Here is a 25,684-nt window from a genome sequence, read left to right on the forward strand (position 1 = left end):
CGGCCGGGGGGCGGCGGCTGCCGGGGCCTCATTGGTATTCCGGCCACTCGGAGGCCCGGACTGCTCCGGCGGGGGCGGGGCTCGGGGGCTCACGGTCCCGCCCGGGCCGGGGGGGTAGTGGGGGGGGACGCCTGGAGGCCGGGGCGGGGCGGGGCCGGACCCCCGCAGCTGCGCCAGCCTCCCCGGACCCCGATCTCGGTAAGGCGTTTGGCACTTTCCCCCTTGCTCCTCTCCGAAGACCTCCTGCTCCCCCGTCAGGCGCTCCTGCTCCCTGGTCTCCGCCACTGGAGGTCCCGGCCGTTGACAATGCTATTCCCGTCCCCTCCCTGTCCCCCTTCGTACACGGGGGACGTGCCCAAGGGCCTGGGGCCGGGAAGGGGCCCCGCGACCTCCCAGGCAGGTCCGAGTGGGAGGTGTCGATTCATTCTCCGGGGGAGAACCGGTGGCCCCGAGATCAGGCCCTTTCTGCTCTTTGTATTTTATTTTGAAACTTGATGTAATGCTTTTTATGAAAGGCGGAGGGGCGGGGGGAGCGCTGTCCCGGTCACCCTATGTGCAAATGTCTTACACGTGTCTCAGAGCTAAGCTGGGACGTGGTGGAGGAAGGACAGAAGTGGGGATGGGGGACCCCAAACAGCCCACACTGATGTGTGACTCTCCGGGCCTCTCCTGGAGTCTCTGGGCCCAGTGTCCGTTCTTCACATGGCCAGTCGGGTGCCTGTGGTCTTACAGCATGAACGTGGGGAGGTGGGACTTGAGGGGAGGCCTGGAGGCAGAGAGGCCCGGTAACCTGGGCAGGGGCTGCCCCTGTGAGTGGGAAAGCACACAGCAAAGAGGAAGCCCTTCCTGATCCCAGCACCCCCAGGCCAGACCCCGAGGTTCAAGCGCCTCAGGCCCAGTCCCCTCTGCTCTTCCTGACTGGAAACTGGATTTTATAGCATTTTTATATAATTCAACATTGTCAGAGTTGGAAAGACCTTGGAGATCCACCAGTCCCTGCCCCCTTCACCCCTTCCACAGACAGGTAGTGAGGTTCAGAAACTGAAAGGATCACACACAGCCAGATAAGAACAGTGAAACTGGAATAAAAAGCTCAGCTCCCGATTCAGTGTCGTTTGCAGTACAGGCCCCGGCCTCCCCACTGCTGGTCAATTATTAAAATTTCTGTTCCCCTGGGGCCTGCCCAAGGATGGCCTGTGCCGGGTGCCGCGGGCCATTAGAATGCATGACGACCTCCGGGGGCTGGCGAAGACCTGCCCCCCTGGGATCAGGGCCGTCCTGGGCAGCTCCGGCCACCACGGGCTTCAGGTCCAGCCTTCGGGCAGCAGCCTCCTCCCTCAGGAAGCCCTCGAGCAGGGCTGACGGCCACCCGTCCTTCGGCCTCTCCAGGAGGCCAAGGGCTCTGGCGTTCTGTTTTCTGTTGCGGGTGTCACCAGGGACTCAGGAAATAGCTGCATGAGCTGCCAGTGGACTGAGAAGTGAATTCCCAGTGTTTGAACCTCCCGGGGTTTTGAGTCAGTATTAAAAGCTTGAGAACAGGGATTATGGATGGCACCGGGCTGGGGGCTGCCATGCTTTTATTTTCCTTCATGCATGTTGTTTTCAGATCCAGAATGAGTCTTTTACCACTTTGGCTATTATTCTGCCTGGTCAAAAACAGGACCCCCACTGACAAAGTTCAGGTAAGCCAGGACAGAGAGCTGGTTAGGAATGGCTTTTCCTCTTGACAGGCAGGGACGGAGGCCTTAGGAAGACAGGAATGAAGGTCTTCATTGAGAGGCAGCCCCAAGCATGGGGGGGGGGGTCTCAAAGGGTGACCTTTGAGCCCACAGCATCCTATTAGGAACCTACCAGAAATGCAAATCCTTGGTCCCCATCTCCACGAATCAGAAACTGAGGCAGCACCCAGCAGTCCTTTTTGATGAGCCCTCCAGGGATCACGAAGCTGAAGATCTGAGCAGGAGTGGGCTCAGTCCTACTTTGGCTGCCCCTACGGCCTCTTGGGTTGGGGGGGAGCGGCCAGGGGGGTAAGGTGGTCTCCTTTCTCTCTGTGCCTCCTCCTTGCCTCGGGAGTCCGACACGAACAGGTGAAGTTTCTTCATGAATTTGTTGTTACTGGGATGGCTGCTATTATGGCCAATATGGAAATGTGATTCTGAATTCATATTTATAGGCCACGTTAGTGACATTACTCAAACATCTGTATTTTTGTGAAGTTGTTTGCTTCAGTTATTTTTTTTTAAATTTCAGCCTAGGGGCGCCTGGGTGGCTCAGTCGTTAAGCGTCTGCCTTCGGCTCAGGTCATGATCCCGGGGTCCTGGGGTCGAGCCCTGCATCGGGCTCCCTGCTCAGCGAGGAACCTGCTTCTCCCTCTCCCTTTGCTCCACCCCCTGCTCGTGCGCTATCTCCCTCGCTTGCTCTCTCTCTCAAATAAATAAATAAAATAAAATCTTTAAAAAAAATTTTCAGCCTAAGTTTTCTGAGGGGTACGTTGAATAAATTCTTAAAATCCAGAAAACAAACAAAATGTGACAACTGTTGATGGCCTATTGGAAGCCAGGTTGGAGAGAAGGGGAGAAGTGTTCTAAAGACCTGACCTTGAGTATCATTTCTGGAAAAGGTTTAAAAATTACCTGAAGGGCGCCTGGGTGGCTCAGTTGTTAAGCGTCTGCCTTCGGCTCAGGTCATGATCCCAGGGTCCTGGGATCGAGCCCCGCATCGGGCTCCCTGCTCCGCGGGAAGCCTGCTTCTCCCTCTCCCACTCCCCCTGCTTGTGTTCCCTCTCTCGCTGTGTCTCTCTCTGTCAAATAAATAAAATCTTTAAAAATAAAAATAAAAATAAAATAAAAATTGGGACGCCTGGGTGGCTCAGTCGGTTAAGCCTCTGCCTTCAGCTCGGGTCATGATCCCGGGGTCCTGGGATCGAGTCCCGCATCAGGCTCCTTGCTCGGCGGGGAGCCTGCTTCTCCCTCTGCCTGCCTCTGTCTCTCTCTCTCTGATAAATAAATAGAAAATCTTTAAAAAAAATAAAATAAAATAAATAAAAATTACCTGAAAACATAAAGCAGGAAACAACAGAAGTAAAGGAACCAACATTTGCAATTTCCAAAAGCAAGGAATTTTAGGAGAAAAAGGTGACATGACCTCTGGCCTCAGACACAAGGCTTACCTGACACCCAGCCATTTCTTCTTTCACCCCGTCCTCTAGATTTCTTCCTCTTGTGATATTTGTGGAAAACTCACACAGCTGCAACAGGATCATTTGCCTTTAAAGCCCCCAGCAGAGCCTCTTCACCTGTAAACTGCTCGCCTACAGGCACGACTTTGAAATGCAAAAAAGCCCCAAATTCCTAGTCCTTTGTGTCAGGAGCTATTCAGAACCTGAGCTCCTACAAGGAAACCAATCCCTGACTTTTCCTTCTCTGCTTTTTGGGGGGCCTCCCCTCCCACAGATGCCCACAAATTCAGCTACAGAATAGGAACCCTGTGCTCCAAGGACCTGACCCTCCCGGACTCATGTAGCAGAGACCGTGTTCCTCTAATTGAGTCAGAGCTCTCAATTCTCCCTTTTCTTTTTCAGATTTTCTTTATTTATTCATGAGAAACAGAGAGAGAGGCAGAGGGAGAAGCAGGCTCTCCATGGAGCAGGGGGAGCCCGATGTGGGACTGGATCCCAGGACCCTGGGATCATGACCAGAGCTGAAGGCAGACGCTTAACCGACTGAGCCACCCAGGCGCCCCTGCTGTCAATTCTCATAAAATAACCTGAAGCCCTCGTGCTTAACCCTGGCCTCACTTAGAATCACCTGGAGCCCTCAGTGAACACAACACTGTCCTTTCCACCCACACCAATGGACAGAATCTGAGGGAGAGGGCGCCGGTGAGGATCCTTTTTGAAACTCCACACGTGATGCTATTAGGAAGCATCTGGGGAGGTGACCAGGCAAAGCACGGTGACCAGGGCTGTGGTTGTGAGCAGATTTAGATCCATGCCTTCTCCACTGATCAGAGTTTCTGGGATGACACATTCTCCCTCTTTCTGCTACACGGAGGGAGACGCCTTACAAATGGAGCTTTCCCTTATAAATGCAAGTATCTCTTACAAAAGTAAACATACTGGGCGCCTGGGTGGCTCAGTCTAAGCGACTGCCTTTGGCTCAGGTCATGATCCCGGAGTCCTGGGATCGAGTCCCACATCGGGCTCCAGCCTGCTTCTCCCTTTGATCCTTTCCCCTCTCATGCTGTTTCTCTCTCTCTCTCTCAAATAAATAAATAAAATCTTCAAAAAAATAAAAATAAAAGTGGGGCGCCTGGGTGGCTCCGTCGTTAAGCGTCTGCCTTCGGCTCAGGTCATGATCCCGGAGTCCTGGGATCGAGTCCCACATCGGGCTCCCGGCTCAGCAGGGAGCCTGCTTCTCCCTTGATCCTTTCCCCTCTCGTGCTGTTTCTCTCGCTCTCTCTCAAATAAATAAATAAAATCTTCAAAAAAAATAAAAATAAAAGTGGGGCGCCTGGGTGGCTCCGTCGTTAAGCGTCTGCCTTTGGCTCAGGTCATGATCCCAGGGTTCTGGGATCGAGTCCCACATCGGGCTCCTTGCTCAGCGAGAAGCCTGCTTCTCCCTCTCCCACTCCCCCTGCTTGTGTTCCCTCTCTCGCAATCTATCTCTGTCAAATAAATAAATAAAATCTTTAAAAAAAAAAAAGTAAACCTACTGGGTTTCAGAGTTTTTCCTTTCTCTATTGCTTCTTTAAAGTTACAGCCTAAAATAATCCTTAAGCCAAAGAGACATATTTTGGGGTGGCAAATGCTTCCCTTCCGTAGGTAAATGTTTATTTTCGTAAGTAACCTCCAGTTCTCCAAAGTGAATGTCCTTTTTACACTCCCATCAGCAATATATGTGAATTCTAATTCGACATTTTCACTGAATTTTGGTGTTATCCTTTTTCTTTATTTAAGCCATTCTAGAAAATATTGAGTGTTTTTTCACTGTCAAATACGAAACGGTCTTACTATATTTGTCCTGGTGACGAAAATTGAAACTGATTAAAAGCATGAAGTTGAACAAAAACTGTGGGGGCTGGTGGCTTAGTCGGTTAAGCGTCTACCTTTGGCTCAGGTCAGGATCTCAGGGTCCTGGGATTGAGTCCTGCATCGGGCTCCCTGCTGGGGCGGGGGGGGAGTCTGCTTCTCCCTCTCCCTCTGCCCCACCCCCCGCTCGTGCTCTCTCAAATAAATAAAATCTTTTAAAGAAGTTTAACAAAGACCAAAATTGCTGCATTAAAACATCAAGTGCCGTGAGAACTTTTTTCTCTCTTCGCAAACCTCCCCGCTGATCTTCTCAGCCTTTTGTTTCAGGAATCTGGTTCCATCCTGATAACATGATGAACACAGCTGGAAGGACAAACAATTCCTGTTGAAACTGAAACCGGCTAGATCCTGCATTTCCCCACAAAACCCCAGCCCCTGCCTCTGGGGGGGCTTGCAGTTTTGAAGGCCCCGACCTGCTGCAGCCTCCTTTGGTGACAAAACAATAAAGCTGTTCCTCTTTCTCCCCAACTCTGTCTTCACCTTCTATTTTGGGTCTGAAGCACGGAGGTCAGTTTTCAACAACAAACTGAGTGTGTAGGAGCGGAAAACGTTTTTCTTTGTCTCTTCTCAATTCTTTAGCTCATCTAATAATTAAGCTGTCATAAGACAGATTCACAAGGGAAAAAATAAGTTTGGGAACCTCAAAAATAGGAGGCTCAAAGACAGGTGATTGATGCTACCAAACTACTGTGACTTAAAGATAAGGGCACAGGGATTTAGAATTTCAAAACGGGGGAAGTCCTTCACAGGAAAAAGGAAAGAGCACATGCTGTTGATGAGGGAAGCTGACACCCCACAACCCCCCCCCCCATGGGACATATGTGACATTCCTCAGGCACTCCTGGCTGTCCAAACACTAAGGAAAGGAAAAACAAATAGCTGACTTTGATCACAGTCCTGCAAGACATGAGTCTCCCTCAGTTTACGAATGTCTTAGCAATCTACGAGAACAAAGCATTTCTATCAATAACCTAGTTTCCAGAAGGAAATGTAGATACAATTAAATGTCCTTATAACCTACAGCCCATTGACAGATACTTGAGGCAGGCAAAATGTAGTGCTCCTCCAGGAATCTCCCAACTATCTTTGTGTTAATACCTTGTTAGAGGGAAAACAACCTGGACAATAGCAAGCCTCCAATATCCTGTGAGTCGTCTTTAACATATGAAAATCCTTTTGAAACCTCCCTTATTCCTTACCTCCCCAACCCCATAGTATATAATCAGCCACCCCTCACAACCCCGGGTAGCAGCTTTTTCTGCCCATGGGTCTTGTTCCAGTGCTTTAATAAACCACCATTTAGCCCAACCTCCAGGATCCTGTAATTCTCCTTTAACATATAAAAATCACTTTGGAAACTTCATCTCCATTGGCTCCAAATGCCATTTCCACATCACACACGCACACACCCAACTACGGCACGTGAAGGAATGTGTTTATTTTTTTAAATAATTTTTCATTCTAATTTTTTTTAAAGATTTTATTTATTTATTTGAGAGAGAGAATGAGAGAGAGAGAGCATGAGACGGGGGAGGGTCAGAGGGAGAAGCAGACTCTCCGCTGAGCAGGGAGGGGGATGCGGGACTTGATCCTGGGACTCCAGAATCATGACCTGAGCCCAAGGCAGTCGCTTAACCAACTGAGCCACTCAGGCGCCCAAGGAATGTGTTTATTATGATGTAGGAAATAACATTAGGGTTCAAAGCCAATGGCCAAGATTTCTTGACCCATCTTTGGTGCAAAAAGGTGGTTTTATTAAAGCACGGGGACAGGACCTGTGGGCAGAAAGGGCTGCACTGGGGTCATGAGGAGTGGCCCATTATATACTTTCAAGTTGGGAGGGGGCTGGGGATAGTGTAAGTCCCTAAGGAATTTTGGAAGCAAGGTTTTCAGGACTTTCAGGGGGCTAGCTATTGTTGGGAAAAGGTCACTTATTACCATCTAATAAAACCTTATCAGGAGACGCTTGGGTATATCGGTGGGTTATATGCTTGGGGGATGATTGCCAACATGTGTCTTGGGGGTTTAGAGATAAAGGAGGTCTCCAAAAGAATTTTTATATGTTAAAGCAGACTTAACAGAATCCTGGGGTGGGGTTGGGCTAGGATTGCCTTTTGCCCTCAGCAAAGTGTCAACGTTGAGGCAGTTGAGTCCCTAGGGAAATGTCACTCTATTTCATGGACTCGTCAGTGGGCTGTAGGTAGTAAGGAAATTTAGTAATTTTTCTTCTACCTTTGTTTCCCACATCATATTCCATTGACTGCCATAATCATTTTGTAACCAGGACCCAAGTGTGCAAGAACACCTGGCTCCAGTGGTCCCAGACCTAGTTCGGCCCCATTTTTTTTATATAAACCTGGAAATATTTCCAGCACTTTGGAGACAGTCTTTGGGACATCACCTGGCTGTCTTCCCGGTGTGGGCCTCCCTGAAAGAACTTCCTCTCTCGTCTCCCCGCCATGTGTCTTTCTGCCTTGGATTTTGTCAGCAGTGAGTGGCCAAACCTGGTCCGTTTGGGACCCCAGGAGCCACGGGCTCTTGCACCCCTCCCTGCGCCCTGGCCAACAGCAAACAGATGAGTGGTGGTCAGTGGAGTAACATCTCAAAGATGGTCTCCAAATTGCTGGGATAATATTCAGCTTTGAAAAAAGAAACAGATCTTGTCACATGATACAACATGGTTAAAATGTGATGATGACATAGAAATGTTGAAGTTCAGAGCCGATGGCCAAGAAAGAATTCTTGAGATGTCTTTGGTGCAAAAAAGGTTTTATTAAAGCACGGAACAGGACCCATGGGCAGATAGAGCTGCGCTTAGATTAGCATAGATTCTTATGCTATTCTTAAAGCATAGATTCTATGCTTTCAAGTCGGGATGGGGTTTGGGACAGCACCAGCCCCCAAGGTATTATGGAAACAAGGTTTCTGGGACCTTCAGGGGTCTAGCTGTAGTTAGGAAAAGGTCATTTGTTACTGTCTAATAAAACCTTAGTAATGCGGTGCCTGGGTGGCTCAGTCAGATAAGCATCACACTCTTGATTTCAGGGTCAAGAGATCAAGTTCCAAGTCAGGCTCCATGCTGATTGCGGAGTCGGCTTGAGATTCTCTCTCTTCCTCTCCCTCTGCTCCTCACCCCCCTTCGCACACTCTCTTAAAAAAATAATAAATAAGGCCTTGATCATGAGACCCTTCAGATGTATATTGGTGGGCCATATTCTTGGAGGATGATTGCTAACATATTTAGGGGGTAAAAATAATGGAAGTTTCCAAAGGAATTTTTATATGTTAACGTAGACTCACAGGATCCTGGGAGGTTGGGATAATGTTACTGTAAGATTGTCTTTGGCCCTTAGCAAAGTATTAACATCAAAGCAGCTGAGCTCCCAGAAGAAGGTCATGCTACCTGATGAAGTTTTAGAATGTTAAGTGCTGTTCAGTGGGGTGGAGTCAGTGGGGAGCTTGCAGGGTGTCAGCTTATTCTTTGTCTTCAGCTTATTCTTTGTCTTTGGCCCTTAGCAAAGTATTAACATCAAAGCAGCTGAGCTCCCAGAAGAAGGTCATGCTACCTGATGAAGTTTTAGAATGTTAAGTGCTGTTCAGTGGGGTGTGGGGGGAGCTTGCAGGGTGTCAGCTTATTCTTTGTCTTCAGCCAGGCTTCTGTTCCTTCATCATACCTGTTTCAAGGATTTGTCAATGGGCTGTAGGCAGTAAGGAAATTTAAAATTTTTTTCTTTTGCCATTGTTTCCCGTATCTATGACATTACGCTAAGTGAAGTAAATGAGTCACAGAGAAAGAAACACTGATTTCACTTATGTGACTAACCTAATGTAGTGAAAGAGAAGGAAGGAAGGAAGGAAAGGTGAGGGCGAGGAAGGTAGGAAGAAAAAAAAGGAGGAAAGTATAGTTGCTGGAGCTTAGAATAGAGAAACACGCGGAAGTGGTTGTTTAACAGGTACTGATTTTCTGCTTTGCAAGATGAGAAATTCCAGAGGTTGGTTTTACAACAACATAAATATACTTCACTCTACAGATTAAAATGGTTAAAATGGGGGCACCTGGGTGGCTCAGTCGGTTAAGCGTCTGCTTTTGGCTCAGGTCATGATCCTGGGGTCCTGGGATAGAGTCCTGCATCCGGCTCCCTGCTCAGCAGGGAGCCTGCTTCCCCTCTGCCCCTCCCCCCCACTCGTGCGCTCTCTCTCGCAAAAATAAAATCTTAAAAAAATAAAAATAAATAAAATGGTTAAAATGGAAAATTTTATGGCATATGTTTACAACCACAATTAAGAGTAAACTATAAAACCTAAAATTGATACATTATGAGTTTTAAAACATTACCTTTAATTTAGAGAGGCATTTCTCTCACAAAGGGAATATAAATTCATCCTTAAATAGATGATGACCTTAATTCTAACAATTCACCAAGGGAGGATAAAACAGCCACTGACCACTAAACCAAGAAAAGAAACAAGATAATTCATGAACCAACAATGTATGGGTAATATTTATACAAAACAAATACCCACGTAATTTTATGGGCAATCAGATGGCTGATTCCTATTTGAAGTAAACCCTACACAGCCTTAAAATGTACTAAGTTGAAAACTGTTATCCACAAACAGAACAGAGATAAAAAATAAAAGCACGATTAATTAATGTTGTGGAAACTGTCATACAAAAGGAAGCATTGTTATGGAATTGTAAAATAAGAATGAGAGAAATTTTAACCCCCCAAATTTCTGAATTATATTTTTTAAAAAAATGATCCATGTATATAACTGCAGTTTTATTATTATTTTTTTAAGATTTTATTTATTTATTTGAGAGAGAGAGCACAAACAGGGGGAGCAGCAAGCAGAGGGAGAAGCAGGCTCCCTGGGACTCGATCCCAGCACCCTGGAATCATGACCTGAGCAGAAGGTAGCTGCTTAACCAAATGAGCTACCCAGGCACCGAAGAAAAAGGAAATTTTGAAGTGAAATACAGGATTAGATGTTCTCATTTTAGGGAGGTGCCTTGTACTCGGATAAAATTACTGACTGGGATTTTGTAAGATGATGTTTGAGGCCTCCATAAGATTGGAAATCATAAAGTAGAAGATATGTGATATCTGTCTCCAGTGTTTACAACTTTTCTGAACGTAATGTTCTGACCACTCCCCTTACATATTTCTGTCATGAGGCAAAATGAAATTTTAAAAATGACTTCACACAAATTCCTCAGAAATATGCACAGATTTCTCCAGGTCCCCAAAAGCAATGGAAACACAGATACATCATGCAGGCCCTCACAGGCAATGGAAAGTTCTTTGGCCCTTACTGTGAATATGATGGAAGACCAGGGGAGCAGAAAGAGGATCCTTAGAGGATGTAGGAGAATGGGGAGTGTTAGATGGGATTGTCGCCGTGTGATAGCAAGGGAAATGAGCTTAATCTTACAGAAAATTATTTTCATTCAACAAAGTTTCCCAAACCACGTTTTAAGGCCTGGCTTCCTCCTTGACTTCTAGACCTCACCTCTGTCATCTGCTTCATTCATTCCCACCGACCTGGATGTAAGGCTACTATCTCCTTTCTCTTAATATCCCAGCCTCCTTCTTCGACTCCAAAAAGGCAACCAGGTCTGGCTTAGGTATAGCAAGACTTACTTACTTACTTATTTATAAAGATTTTATTTATTCATTTGAGAGAGAGAGATAATGAGAGAGAGTGTGAGCAGGGGGGAAAGGGATAAGCAGGCTCTCCACTGAGCAGGGAGCCCCATGTGGGGCTTGATCCCCGGACCCCAGGATCACGACCCAAGCCAAATGCAGATGCATAACGGACTGAGCCACCCAGGTGCCCCAAGACCCACTTATTTAAAAAAAAAATGAATATGAATTTTGCTGGAGAGTCTCTTATTTTCAATCCAGTATTCTCCTCGGTAGAGAAGACATTGTAGAATTCTAGAAAATTATTTCCCAAAATACTGTTTTCTGACAGCCCCTTTTAGAATACACAGGAGGGATTTCCAAAGTTCAGATCTTGAGCTCTACTTCCGAGAATGTCATATACTTCCGAGTATAATAGAAACAAAAACAAAGGGCGGGAAATGGAGTTTAAGTTGGGAGCAGTATCATTTTATACAACTGCATTTTTAAAAAAGATTTTATTTTTTTATCTTACAGAGAGAGAGAGAGAGAACAAGTAGGGGGCAGCAGAGGAAGAAGAAGAAGCAGGCTCCTCGCTGAGCAGGGAGTCCCATGCAGGACTCGATCCCAGAACCCTGGGATCATGACCTGAGCCAGAGGCAGACGTCTAACTGACTGAGCCACCCAGGGGCCCCTATACAACTGCATTTTTAGAACTACCACTAATCTACGGTAAATGATGATGTTACCTTAAGGAAGGAAGGGGAAGCTAAAGATGAAACACCGTGAAGATTTTTTTCTCTGCACCTATAAACCCTTACTTATTTCCCTTACTGCAGGGATCTGAATTCCAGTCACGCAAAGAAGAATCTTTGAAGACATACTCTTTAAAGGAAGGAACAAAACCCTGAGTGTGGTTTGGGAAATCTGGAAGGAAGATATCCTCACCCACGAAGAGTAGGTGTCCGTAGGTCACTAACATCACATCCCTATAGGTCAGCAGTCCCAGAAATAAGTAACACATTGACCAAGTGGTGATGGGTAGGATTCAAATTTACTGAAGATGAAGTTAGGAGAACTGTTTCTGGCTTAGGTGTTTTCCCTACTTTATCCAACAAGATCATTTTCAACACAGTAATATGCTGTAATGTATTCTCTAGCTCTGAAGTAAGAGGATGGCATATGACCCCCCAAAACAATAAAAATACTGTTTCTCCTACATGTATTATAAAATAATGGTATCAACCCAAGCATGTACATTTTAGAGTATTTATGTCATACAGTAAAAGTTGTGTATATTTATTAGAAGGAAATGTTGATAGTTTATTATTTATTTATTTATTTTTTAAAGATTCTATTTATTTGACAGAGAGAGACAGAGTGAGAGAGGGAACACAAGCAGGGGGAGTGGGAGAGGGAGAAGCAGGCTTCCTGCAGAGCAGGGAGCCCGATGCGGGGCTCGATCCCAGGACCCCGGGATCATGACCTGAGCCGAAGGCAGATGCTTAACGACTGAACCACCCAGGCACCCGAAATGTTGATAGTTTAGAAGTGAACTTATAAAATTCTAATGTGAAATCCAATTTCACAACAGGGAATCGGAGACCTTATTAAAAATGTCAACTCTGAAAAAAAAAATCAGTTCTGATTCAGGAGTTCTGGAGTGGGATCTGAGTCTGCATTTCTAACAAGCCATCAGCCTATGGGCTAATAAGAATCTCTTCTCCTTGCAATGGATCATCATGGGAAATGTTGGTTATACTACCAAGGCTTTGATAGGAATGTCATATTTGAGAGCGTTATAGACTCAGATGTGAACAGATAGCTTTAAGGAACTAAGGTCAACTTTATGAAACCAATAAAGCCCCTTGAAACAATCTGCATGGTACCTTGCTTGCAGTGTTTTCAAGAGCCTTACAAGGTGATTAAATAAGTTCACTTTCTGGCAGGCATAAGAACCTGAAGATACTTTGGGGACTCAAGAAGAGAAGAAGTACCCACATCTATAGATATTACAGGTGAATTTGATGGCAAGTATTTGGCCTGGCTTCTTAAGCTCACAAGGCTTTAAAAATTCATTCTGAGGGGCACCTGGGTGGCTCAGTTGGAAGAGCATCCGACTCTTGACCTTGGGGTCATAAGTTTGAGCCCACACTGGGTGTAAAGATTACAAAAAACAAAACAAACAAACAAATCAACCAAACAAAAAACACTTAAAAAAAATAAAAGTTCAGTCTGAAATTCCTTATAAAGAGTTCCAGCAAAGCAGATTTCAAAGACCCTATATAGCCAGTCACTATTCATGCTGCACTTATATAAATAATTAGGCCAAGCTTGTTAAAACTAGGCTTATTTTTTGGGGCGCCTGGGTGGCTCAGTCGTTAAGCCTCTGCCTTTGGCTCAGGTCATGATCCTAGGGTCCTGGGATCGAGCCCCACATCGGGCTCCCTGCTCAGCGGGAAGCCTGCTTCTCCCTCTCCCACTCCCCCTGCTTGTGTTCCCTCTCTCGCTGTATCTATCTCTGTCAAATAAATAAATAAAATCTTTTAAAAAAATAAATAAATAAATAAAATCTTTAAAAAAAATAAAAAAATAAAACTAGGCTTATTTTACAAACAAATAGTCTCGATTCACTATGTTTGTTAAAGAGGAGGTTAATTTTAGAGAGAAAAATTCTATATTCGTAACAAACTTTTATGGATCTTAGATTCCAATTGTGATGTTGTTTGCCTATAAAACTGGCTAGATCCTGAATTCTTCTGGTTTCCTCTAGTATCTGGCTATGACTCTGCAAACTAAGTTTTCCAATTTTATCCCATTCCCTTGACTTGGATTCACTGAGGACCAAAACTTCCCTTTGTTCCTGCAAACTGAAGCTAGTTGACTCCACGTAAACTTCAGAGAAACTGCCCAAATGGCCCATATTTACACAATCTTCTTGCCTCTTGCTCTGTGGACCACTCAGAAAGCTCAGAGAGATATTCCCACGGCAGACCAGGAAAATCTGTCAGATTGCCGCTGCCTGGACTCCATCTGAAGAGGCCTGAAGCCTGACATCTAGAAATCTTCCCACTGGCAGAACTCAGGATTCCGACATTGAGTTTATCATTCTTTCAACCATTTACCTCTGTTTTAATCATGCAATTTCTTTGATACACACAGAAATCCCACAAGTGAGAAAAGCTTTTTTTTTTTTTTTTTTTTTTTTACGAAATAAGATGGCTTGGGGCGCCTGCGTGGCTCAGTTGGTTAAGCATCTGTCTGCCTCCGGCTCAGGTCGTGATCTCAGGGTCCTGGGATCGAGCCCCGCATCAGGCTCCTTGCTCAGCGGGAAGCCTGCTTCTCCCTCTGGCGCTCCCCCTGCTTGTGCTCTCTCTCTCTCTTTCTCTGACAAATAAATAAGATCTTTAAAAAAAATTTAAAAAGTTAGAAAAGAATTCAATTAATATTTGCACATTTATATCCATTTCAGCTTTACACACAAGAGCCCAAAATAGGTACAATCAACTTAAATACCTAGGCATAGTTAAAGGCATAAAGAAAACATGTAGCATATACATATCATGAAACATTTTCGAGCCTTGAGAAAGATACAGATATTGTGACATAATCAACTTGGATAAACCTTGAGGACATCATGTCAAGTGAAACAAATGAGTCACAAAGAGACAGATTCTGTAGGAATCCACTTGTGTGAGTAATCTAAGGTACTGAAACTCATAAAAAATTAAAACGGTACCTGCCAGGGACTTAGCGTAGAGGGAAATGAGAAAGTGGTTGTTTAACAGGTATTAAGTTTTACTTTTGCAAGAAGAGAAAGTAACAGAACTTGTTTGCCCAGTAATCTGAAAGGTGAAGTAATTACTGTTCACACAATAATTCGAAATGTTCAGTCCACAATACTTTGATGGTAAATTTTATGCCTTTTTTTTTTTTTTTTTAAGATTTTATTTATTTGACAGAGAGAGACACAGCTAGAGAGGGAACACAAGCAGGGGAAGTGGGAGAGAGAGAAGCAGGCTTCCTGCGGAGCAGGGAGCCCAATGTGGGGCTTGATTCCAGGACCCTGGGATCATGACCTGAGCCGAAGGCAGATGCTTAACGACTGAGCCACCCAAGCGCCCCTTTTATGCCATTTTTTTAACCACAATTAGAATTAAAAAAAAAAATACGAAAAGAGAATAAATAGATGATGAAATAGATTTAATTTTCATGACTATTCAGGATAAAGTAATGATTGACCATTAACCAAGAATAGAAATAAAGAAGTTATGAGCAGAGTCGGCGTGATATAATGACAGAGAATTCTGTTTGCAATAGACACATGGCTGGGATATACACTTGAATTAAACACCAGATCTCTTTAAAAATAGTGAGTTGAAAATTTTGATCCAAGGGGCACCTGGGTGGCTCACTCATTAAGCGTCTGCCTTCGGCTCAGGTCATGATCCCAGGGTCCTGGGATCGAGCCCCGCATCGGGCTCCCTGCTCAGCGGGAAGCCTGCTTCTCCCTCTCCCACTCCCCCTGCTTCTCCCTCTCCCACTCCCCTGCTTGTGTTCCCTCTCTCGCTGTGTCTCTGTGTCAAATAAATAAATAAAATCTTAAAAAAAAAAGAAAATTTTGATCCAAAATCATAATATATTTGTAAAAATCTAAAACACGATTGACTAATATCATGGATCCTACCAAAAATTGGAGATACAGAGTTGTAAATGGAAAAACAAGAGAAAATTCATCATCTAAATTCTGAATACAACATAGATGTACTATTAAAAAAGATTTCTTCCATATAACTAGAAGTCTTAACCATGACTGTGAAATCATAGCAAACTTTTCAAATCATGAGTCTGTATTGTAGGGCAGGAACATTTCACAGTAAAGGCAACAGTTTGAAATAACAGTTTTTGACTAAGCATTTAAAAGACGCTGGAGAAATTATTATGGTATTAATTTAGTGTTCCCATTCTTAACACAATAATAAGGGCTTTAAGCCACCCTGTAGAAGGATAAAAAAAACAACAACAAACCCACAAACAAACAAACCTCTTCATTTGTAAATAAAGGAAGAAATGAAAGTTGTAAAAATGCTGAGCATTAAATAAAATAAATATTTGGGATTAAGTTATACCAAGACTCAGTTACATGTTGAGGGACATGAATGAAAAACCTAGTAACTTTTTTACTAAAATAAATTTAAATTTGTGAGCTAAATATTTTAATAAATACAGATACCTACTATTACTTCTTACATAATATGTACACATTCAAGAATTTCCTATCAAAACTTTTCAATCTAAAAGGTCACCTAAGTTTGACATAGATCCAATCAAAAAGTAAAAACATACGGGACACAGTCTCGGTTCTCTTTGTACTAAACAACACAGAATTATAAAGTGACACAAGTTATTCAGAAATAAGGTAACAGGTGAGACTGTACTATAATGGTGGGCAATGTTTTAACCTCCTTTATGTCCTTAATTTATTTCAGAATTCATGAGGTAAATGGATTAATTCTTTTATCATTGTGGACTGGAGCGTATAAACAAAATTTCTAATGATACTGTGTATAAATAAAAAGGACTTTTAAAAAAAGATTTTATTTATTTATTCATGAGAGACAGAGGCAGAGGGAGAAGCAGCCACCCCGCCCCCCCCCCAGCAGGGAGCCTGACGTGGGACTCGATCCTAGGACCCTGGGATCATGACCTGAGCCAAAGGCAGACACTTAAGTGACTGAGCCACCCAGGTGCCCCAATAAAAAGGACATTTGGAAGTGAAATGAAGCATTAGAATTTCTCATTTTAGGGAGGTGGTTTGTTTTTGGATGAAAACAATGTGTCTCAATTTTGTATGATTAAGCTTTAAGTCTCCCAAAGATTGGAAATCAAAAAGAGAAAACATGTGATGTCTATATCCAGTGTTCCTGGCATTTCTGCAAAAAACCCCAATATGCCTAGCATTCCCCTCACACACTTTGGACATGAGGCATAAATAGAAACAGCTTCTCATACAGATCCTCAGAAAATATGCACAGATTTCCCTGGGGCCCCAAGAACAAGGGAAAAGCACTGAGATCTCTGTGGCCCTCACAGACCAAGGGGAGGCCCTGGGCCCTCCCTGTGGATGTGATGGACCATCACTGGAGCTGAAGGAGGATCCTTAGAGTATGTAAGAGCTTGATAATGTTGGATAGCAGATGTCCCTCTGTGACAGCAAAAGAAATAAACCTAGGCTTCTCAAACTTATTTCCATTCAAAGAGAGCAAATCACACTTAAAGGTCTGTCTGGCTTTCTCCTTGAACGTTGGGCCTCACCTCCATTATCTGCTTCATTCATTTCCACCTACCTGGGTGTGTGGCTATGCTCTCCTTTCTCTTCACATCCCAGAGCTCCTTCTTTTGCTCCAAAAAGGTGACCAGGTCTGGCTTTGACACAACAAGACCTGTTTATTAAAAAAAAAAAAAAAAAAAAGAATATGAGTATTGCTGGAGATTCTAATTTTCAATCCAGTTTTGCACTCAGTAAAGAGGACATTGTAGTATTCTAGAAAATGATTTCCCAAACATTGTTGCACAACAGCTCCTTTAGAACACAAAGGAGAGATTTCCAACTTTCAGATCTTAAGCCAAGTATTACTGATACAATCACAAGGAATTGAAATTAGAATTCAAGATGTGGGCAATACCATTTAATGTCACTCAATATTTAGAATTATCACTCATCTACAGTAAATGATGATGGTACCTTAAGGAAGGGGTAGCTAAAACTGAAGATGAAGCATCATGAAGAGTTTTATCTCAACACCTACAAATCCCTACTTCTTTCTCTTACTGCAGGGATCTGAATTCTACTCATGCAAAAAAGAATCTTCCAAGAGACATTCTTCAAGGAAGGAACAAAACCCTGAGTGTGGATTTGGAACCATGCCCCATGAAGTTAATGAGGCTAAAACTGTCACCAGTAAGACCCCCACTGACCCTCCCTCTTATTTAAGGAATGCTAATCTTATCTTTAGGACACGACAAAAGCTCTGGCCAACATAGAGCAGTTTGAGCTTCCTGGATAGAGTCACACCTAAGAGGTGGACCGTGAAGTGTCAGACACTTACCTGTAGTTCATTATAATAAAATTTCCACCCAAGAAGGAGCACGGGTTTGATTAATACAACATGGGATACATGTTTAGGCTTGTTTCCTAAGTACACATGTGCTTGTCTGCCTACCTTATACCCAACACTACGTATGATGATAAAACTCCCCTTTCAGATATTCATCCTAACCCTAAATAAAAGGAAGCCACTCACCCCTGCTCTTGGAGTCACAGCTTTGGAAGTTATTCCCTTGATCTCCTTATATGCTGCAAATACAGTTTCCACTGAGTGAGACCTCCATATTGTGTAGCTTCTACCTGTAACTCACCATGGAGGGAACTCATGTTAGTTCAGTTACAGGACCTTATCCTCACCCAGGAAGAGGAGGTGTCCGTAGTTCTCTAACATCACATCCCTGTACAATTCCCGCTGAGTGTGGTTCAGGCATCCCCACTCCTCCTGGGAGAATTCTATGGCCACATCCCTGAATGTCAGCAGTCCCTGCAATAAATACCACAGTGACCCAGTGGCCATTGACAGAGTTCATAATTTTACCCAAGGTGAAAAGAAGGAGTTAGGACAAATGGTTCTGGCTGAGGTGAGTGTCCTGCTTTATCCAGTAAGATAATTTTTAACACAGTAATATACTTCTATTTATTCTCTAAATTTTAGGTAACAAGGTGGCATATGATCCACAGAACCACTATAAATCCTCTGTATTTCTCCAAGATAAGTTGAAACTGAAGGTTTCAATAGAGGCATACACATGTTTGAGTACTGTATTTATATCATACAGTATAAGTTGTGTATATTTCTTAAATGAAAAGTTTGATTGGGTTAAAAATATATCTTATTTTTTTTTAAAGATTTTATTTATTTATTTGAGAGAGAGAGACTGAGAGAGAGAGCACACGAGAGGGGGGAGGGTCGGGAGGGTCAGAGGGAGAAGCAGACTCCCTGCTGAGCAGGGAGCCCGATGCGGGACTCGATCCAGGGACTCCAGGATCATGACCGGAGCTGAAGGCAGTCGCTTAACTAACTGAGCCACCCAGGCGCCCAAAAATATATCTTATTCACATTAGAATTTCACAGCAGTGATTTGGAGATCTTGTTAAAATGCAGGCTCTGATTCAGGAGTTAGGATGGGAACTGAGTCTCATTTATAACAAGGTATTTGCCTAAGGATGAAAGGATACACTTTTGAATAACGAAGAGGTAGGACTCCAAGGAAAAGAATTTTCAGAGTATGGGAAATCAATGGGTTTATTACAGCTTCTACTATAAAAGCAAGAAAGGCAACAATACTTTCTGAGCATTAGTAGTTACTAGATTCTAACAGTTTTTATAGATTAACACACACGCATAAAATAAAAAACAGAAAATTAATCTAGAAACCAAACATATTATTCTTCCTCTTTTTTGAAAATATTTTGGGGCGCCTGGGTGGCTCAGTTGTTAAGCGTCTGCCTTCCGCTCAGGTCATGATCCCGGGGTCCTGGGATCGAGCCCCGCATCAGGCTCCCTGCTCAGTGGGAAGCCTGCTTCTCCTTCTCCCACTCCCCCTGCTTGTGTTCCTTCTCTCGCTGTGTCTCTCTCTCTGTCAAATAAATAAAAAATAAAAATCTTAAAAAAAGAGAGAGAAAAGAAAAGATTTTGTTACACTTCCAGTAAATGTAAGAAACTAGATTTTAACCTAAGATCTCTGACCTAGAATTTATCTAGGCTCCTGCTCAGTGGGGGGCCTACTTCTGCTGCTGCTCTCCCTGCTTGTTCTCTCTCTCTCTGTGTCAAATAAATAAAATCTTAAAAGAAAGAGAGAACATTTCTCAAAGTTTCAGGACAGTAATTCAAAGTGACAACTGTTCATGCCTATTTGGAAGCTAGGTTGGAGAAAATGTAGAGAAGTCTCTGGAATATAGCAAAGAAGTATTCTAAAGAGCTAACCTTCAGTATCATTTTTAAAGAATATTTTATTTATTTGAGAGAGAGAGAGAGAGAGTACATGAGTGGGGGGAGGAAGAGGGTGAGGGAGAAGGGCTCTATTCCAAGACCTTGAGATCATAACCTGAGCCAAAGGCAGACGCTTAACCCACTGAGCCACCCAAGTGCCCCCAGTATTATTTCTTAAAAGATTTTTTAAAAAATAAACTAATGTGTTTGATTTTTTTAAAAGATTTTATTTATTTATTTGAGAGAGAGAGAGAGTGAGTGTGAGAAAGAAATCACAAGCTAGGGGAGGGGGCAGAGGGAGAAGCAGACTCCCCACTGAGCAGGGATCCCGATGCAGAACTCGATCCCAGGACCCCGGGATCATGACCTGAGCTGAAGGCAGCCGCTCAACCGACTGAGCCACCCAGGTGCCCTCTTAAAAGATTTTAAAAGTTTTCTTACGAAAACACTCATAAGACAGGAATATCAGAACTAGAGAAATAAACCTTTGCAATTTTTAAATGCATGGCATTTCAGGAGGAAAAGATAACACAGCCTCTAACCAGGGATGCAAGGCTTACCTCAGAACAGGCCATTTCATCCTCTTCCTCCTTGTGCTCTAGTTTTCCTTCTCAGGAGACACTTGTGGTGAAATCACAGCTGGATCAATCACAAGCATTTGCGCTTAACAAAGACTCTCTTCACCTGTTACCTCCTCCTCTACAGGCAGGACATTGAAATACAAAAAAAGGTTCTACTTCCTACTCTTTTGGTGTGAGGAGCTATTCAAAGACTATGAACTCCTACAAGAAGACCAATCCCTCAGTTTCTCCTTCCCGGTTGTCAGGGAGCCTCCCCTCCAACGGACACCCACACATTCTACTACAGCATAGGAACTCTGTGCTTCGTGGACCTGACCCTCCCGGACTCATGGAGGGGAGACCCTGTTAGCTCCCCTCGGGCCACAGCCAGCGCTCAACTCTAATAAGTTACGGAGGGGCCTTCATGCTTAACCATGGCCTCACTTCGAATCACCTGGAACACATAATTCACCCAACCCTGTTGTTCTCACTGACAACTATTGACAGAATCTGCTGGAGGGCACCAGAATAAAATCTGAAACTTCACATATTATTCTACTGGACAGCCTGGGCTTAGAGCCACTTAACTAAGGCTTCTCGGGCTTTAATGTGCTTGGAAATCATTACGTGTTCCAGACCTCCCCTGAAGAAACTGTGATGCTTCAGGTTTGGAGTGGGGCTCATGAGTTGGCATCATTGAAGTTCCCAGCTAATCCTGATTTAGTACCACATGGACCCAGAATCAGCATCACTAAGCTAGCAAAAACTGACCCAGCCCACCCAAACTGCATATACCCACCATCTTGTCCCAACATAAATTCTCTTGGTTCCCAGTGAAGACCACCAATCGCTACCGTGAAACATCACGTTCTTTGCTGCTCCTTTGAAGTTTACAGAAGGGTAGAGAAGGTAGTAATGTCTTGTTACTCAAAGCCAAGTTCAGCTTCTCCACGCTTAAAAGCCAATACTTGAGAGACAAGTGTTGGTAATGCTAAGCTTAAAAATAGACAGTGCTAATTATTTTACCCGCAAAAGATAGGTTTATTCAGGAATAAAGAAGAATTGCAATCCGGGAAAAACAACTTGCAGTAAAACGGTAGACACCCCTGGGGAACAAAGAAGCACAATTTATTTTAAAAAGGATAAAAAGTGTATGTTGGGAAGTTGTGATGAACTCTAAGTCCTTTGGAGTAACCTGGAGTTCAACGTGTGGTAGCTTCTCATTGGATCTTTTGCCCAGGGTGATGAGAAAAGTGTCTCCTGGCTGGAGTAGCACAGTAATATCCAGGTGCAAGGTTTAGTCCATGTAAGGCCAAGTCCATCTCTTATTTTTTCTTAAGATTTTATTTTAAGGGGCGCCTGGGTGCTCAGTCGTTAAGCATCTGCCTTTGGCTCCGGTTGTGATACAAGGGTCCTGGGATCGAGCCCCACATCGGGCTCTCTGCTCAGCGGGAAGCCTGCCTCTCCCTCTCCTGCTCCCCTCTGCTTGTGTTCCCTCTCTCGCTGTGTCTCTCTCTGTCAAATAAATAAATAAAATCTTAAAAAAAAAAAAGGTTTTATATTAAGCAATCTCTTCACCAAATGTGGAGTTCAAGCTTATAACCCTGAGATGAAGAGTCGCACGCCACACTGCCTGAGCCAGCCAGGAGCCCCAAGTCCATCTCTTATTAATGGGTCTGCAACTGACTATGACTGGGAGGGCATCAAAACCTCCTGACTCCATTTCAGTGAGGTTTCCCATTACTAAGTTTCACATTCCACCCTTTTGATCAAGATCTTCTGTCGAAAGCATCACTGATCAACACTCAAGTTCTTTATATTCAGTTTAGTGGTTTTTTCTCTCAATACCAGGAGGGACCGTGCCTGTTTGTCATGCCTCATGTCAGAGGGAAAGTGCGTAGCAGTTCAAAGCCGCCTAAGCTACATTTGAGTGACAGGGAGGGTTAGAAGGGAAAAACTCTCAGGTACTTCCTACATGAACTTTATATCTTCTCAAGATTGTGAGGTTTTTTTCTTTTTAAAGATTTTATTTATTTATTTGAGAGAGAGAGAAAGCACATGAGAGGGGGAAGGGTCAGAGGGAGAAGCAGGCTCCCTGCCGAGCAGGGAGCCCCATGCGGGACTCGATCCAGGGACTCCGGGATTATGACCTGAGCTGAAGGCAGTTGCTTAACCAACTGAGCCACCCAGGTGCCCAAGATTGTGAGTTTTGAGCCAGCATCACCTTATTGGACACATCCTTCCTGCAAAAGATTGATAGACAACAAGTACAAATGAAAAGTAACATGAGAACTCCAAACTGTATGTTGGTTCTAAACCAAGACCCTAAGTCTGAAAGTAGCTAACTGAAAATACTCACTGTCACTTATCTGGACTAAGGGAAGAAATGTTTCTCTCTGTGAAGGCAAAACCAATATGCCTCCTGGAATTCACCTCTTAAATTGACTAGGAGGCAAACTTGTGTCATACTATGGGAGGGCACTGAATGAAGTAACGTAGCATATTTTGGAACTTAGCATGCATGTGTAACATGAAGCGATAGTTAATGAAATTTTTGCAGGAAGAGCAAAACTTCAAAGATATTGAAAAATGTGATCTCAAAATAACCATTGAGAACCATGTGTGTTATCCACAATACTCTAAAAAGTATTAAATTCAGAAACCATGCATTTGGATAAAAACCCAGGGTTGGTAATAGTTTGGGAAAGAAAAACTGTGTGAAGTCTGCAACTTCTAAACCTTCAGAAATGTGGACGGGATTATAATGTGACTGTTTCTGAAAAGGTCATAACCAAAAGAGGTTTCAGGAGATTTTGCAAGAGATCGGGAAGTGCAGATAAAAGGCATTTTCTTTCCAAAAAAAAAAAAAGAGATAAAAGAAGCAACAGTGAGAAAAGGTATCCAGCCTGGTCTGGAAATCTTGGGGAAGCTGTGTCCCCAGATGTTATCTGTTTCAATTCTGGGAAATCTTTGCCTTCAGATCACCAGATGTTGTGCAGGTCCAGTCAGGATTTGGCCCTTTTTTACATGTGTCACATGATCCGAGAGTCTATTTCCTGGAGTTTGACAGCACAACATTGTTAAAGGGGACCCCATGACTATTTTTTCGGTGGTCTTAACTAAGGGGCAGTGGCAGGAATGGCTCTGAAGCCAGGGGGACATTGCCAAGCCACAGGGTCCAGTTGATGGCTATCATACCCTATGGGGAAATGGTCCCCATGTTTTTGGGTGAGTGCTCCAAGGGTATTCCTTTCCCTATCATATACAAAGAGGAAGAAGGGAAGTTGATTATTAGAGTGTCCGAGGGTAGGGGAATTTTTTAGACTTAAAGTCTCAAAGACTATGTCAACCTCTCCTTTTGAAACCCAGCCGAGTGCCACAGATAAAACACAGGAGTACTGCTCCATGCTGCCCTGCAGGCAGACAGCATGGACAGAGATGGGGTGAAGGCAGGGATCTGATGGAAGCCTTGGACACAGAGGGGAGATTATTTGCTCCTTTATGTGGGCTTCCTAAACAGTGGCAGGTGCAAACTCCCCTCGTGGGGAAGAGAGTGGGCCAATGCCATTTTTCATCCCTCCCATCAGCAGGGACAGACTTCAACAAGGGGCACAGTGCACACAGTGCCGTGCCCTCTGCAGGTGCCTTTTTTAAATAGGGCCAGTGTGATAGGCCGCCAGAGCAGCAACAGCCCCCCTCCCCTAGAACACCAGCACAAACCCCACAAGCACCAGGTCTACTGATCATGGAGTGCTGCAAAGCTTCGACTTTAGTGGAAATAGGACCAGGCACAGGCTTTTCTAACACACAAAAGACAGACCTAGACAAAATGCCAAGACAGAGGAATTCATCCCAAAAGAAACAACAAGAAGAGGGGCGCCTGGGTGGCTCAGTCGTTGTGCGTCTGCCTTCGGGTCGGGTCATGATCCCAGGGTTCTGGGATCGAGCCCCACATCAGGTTCCCTGCTCAGTGGGAAGCCTGCTTCTCCCTCTCCCGCTCCCCCGCTTGTGTTCCCTCTCTCGCTCTGTCTCTCTCTGTCAAATAAATGGATAAGATCTTTAAAAAAAAAAAAAAAAGAAACAACAAGAAGAGGTCACGGCCAGGGAGCTAATCAAAGTAGATATAAGTAATATGCCTGAACCAGAATTTAAAACAATTGTAAAGATACTAGCTGGGCTTGAGAAAAGCACAGAAGAAACCAGAGAGACCCTTACTGCAGAGATAAAATACCTAGAGACTAGTCAGGCCGAAATAAAAAATACTATAACCAAGATGTAAAACCAAATGGATGTAATGCCCATAGGATGGAAGAAGCAGAGGAATGAATAAATGATATACAATAAGTGATATAGAAGATACAATTATGGAAAATAATGAGGCTGAAAAGAACAGGGAATGAAAAATATTAGATCATGAATATAGACTTAGGGAACTCAGCAACTCTATAAATCATAACATTTGTATCATAGGGGTTCCAGAAGAGGAAGAGAGGGAAAAAGGGGCTGTCTTCAGTGCACAAGCACATGAGCAGGGAAGGGACAGAGGGAGAGGGAGAAGAAAGAGCAGAATCCCCGCTAAGTGCAGAGCTGGACTCCGGGCTCCATCCCAGGACCCTGAGATCATGACCTGAGCCTAAATCAGACACTTAACTCACTGAGTCACCCAGATGCCCCACCTAGAGAAAGTAATTCTAAGGAAACATTCAGTGGAGTGAAAAGGCAACCTGAAAAATGCAAGGAAATTTTTTGCCGAGCTTCTCGAGCATAAGGATTTAACATCTAGAATAGAGAAAGAACTTTTACAATGACAACCAAACAGCAACTAGCATGATTAAGAACTGGACAAAGTTTTCAATGGTCAGAATCCAAGAAAGATATAGAAATGGGCAAGGCATATGAAAGATGTTCAAAAACACTATTCATTAGAGAAATACATATCAATGGTGAGTCATCATCTCACACCTGTTCAGATCCCACTATTAAACAAGAACAAAAAAATCTACACATGTTGGAAAGGATGAGGAGAGACTGGACCCCTTATACACTGCTAGAGGAAATGCAAATGGAGCAATCACAATGGAAAACAGAATGGACATTCCTCAAAACTTTGAAATCATATTATCATATGATCAGCCATCCCACTTAACAGTATATAACCAAAATAATTCAAAGCAGGATCTGCAAGAGGTATTTGCACAAGCAGATTCACAGCAGCATCATTCAGAAAAGCCAATAATAAATGAAAGCAACATAAATGTTCATGAATGGATAAAGAAAATGTAGCCTATACATTCACTAGAATAATATTCAGCTTTGAAAAAAGAAACACATCTTGTCACATTGTTTTTTATTTTATTTTTCAATTAT

At 43.7% G+C, this 25,684-nt stretch overlaps 2 long non-coding RNA genes across 4 annotated transcripts; both read left to right on the forward strand.

Annotated features, from left to right (window-relative positions):
• The first annotated feature begins 131 nt into the window (after positions 1-131).
• On the forward strand, positions 132-17,860 carry LOC118548109 (uncharacterized). 2 transcript variants are annotated; one of them, XR_004923474.2, is made up of 4 exons: positions 132-198; positions 11,254-11,448; positions 11,556-11,673; positions 17,554-17,860. It is a non-coding gene; the product is annotated as an uncharacterized LOC118548109 (long non-coding RNA). The 2 variants fall into 2 exon arrangements; XR_013444343.1 differs by lacking the exons at positions 11,254-11,448; positions 11,556-11,673; positions 17,554-17,860 and adding an exon at positions 5,357-5,557.
• On the forward strand, positions 208-2,455 carry LOC118548110 (uncharacterized). Of its 2 annotated transcripts, none has more exons than XR_004923475.2 (3): positions 208-474; positions 1,607-1,682; positions 2,251-2,455. It is a non-coding gene; the product is annotated as an uncharacterized LOC118548110 (long non-coding RNA). The 2 variants fall into 2 exon arrangements; XR_013444344.1 differs by having other exon boundaries at positions 208-400.
• Positions 17,861-25,684: the final 7,824 nt, after the last annotated feature.

The sequence above is a fragment of the Halichoerus grypus genome, chromosome 15 (genome assembly GCF_964656455.1).
Source record: "Halichoerus grypus chromosome 15, mHalGry1.hap1.1, whole genome shotgun sequence".
NCBI lineage: Eukaryota > Metazoa > Chordata > Mammalia > Carnivora > Phocidae > Halichoerus > Halichoerus grypus.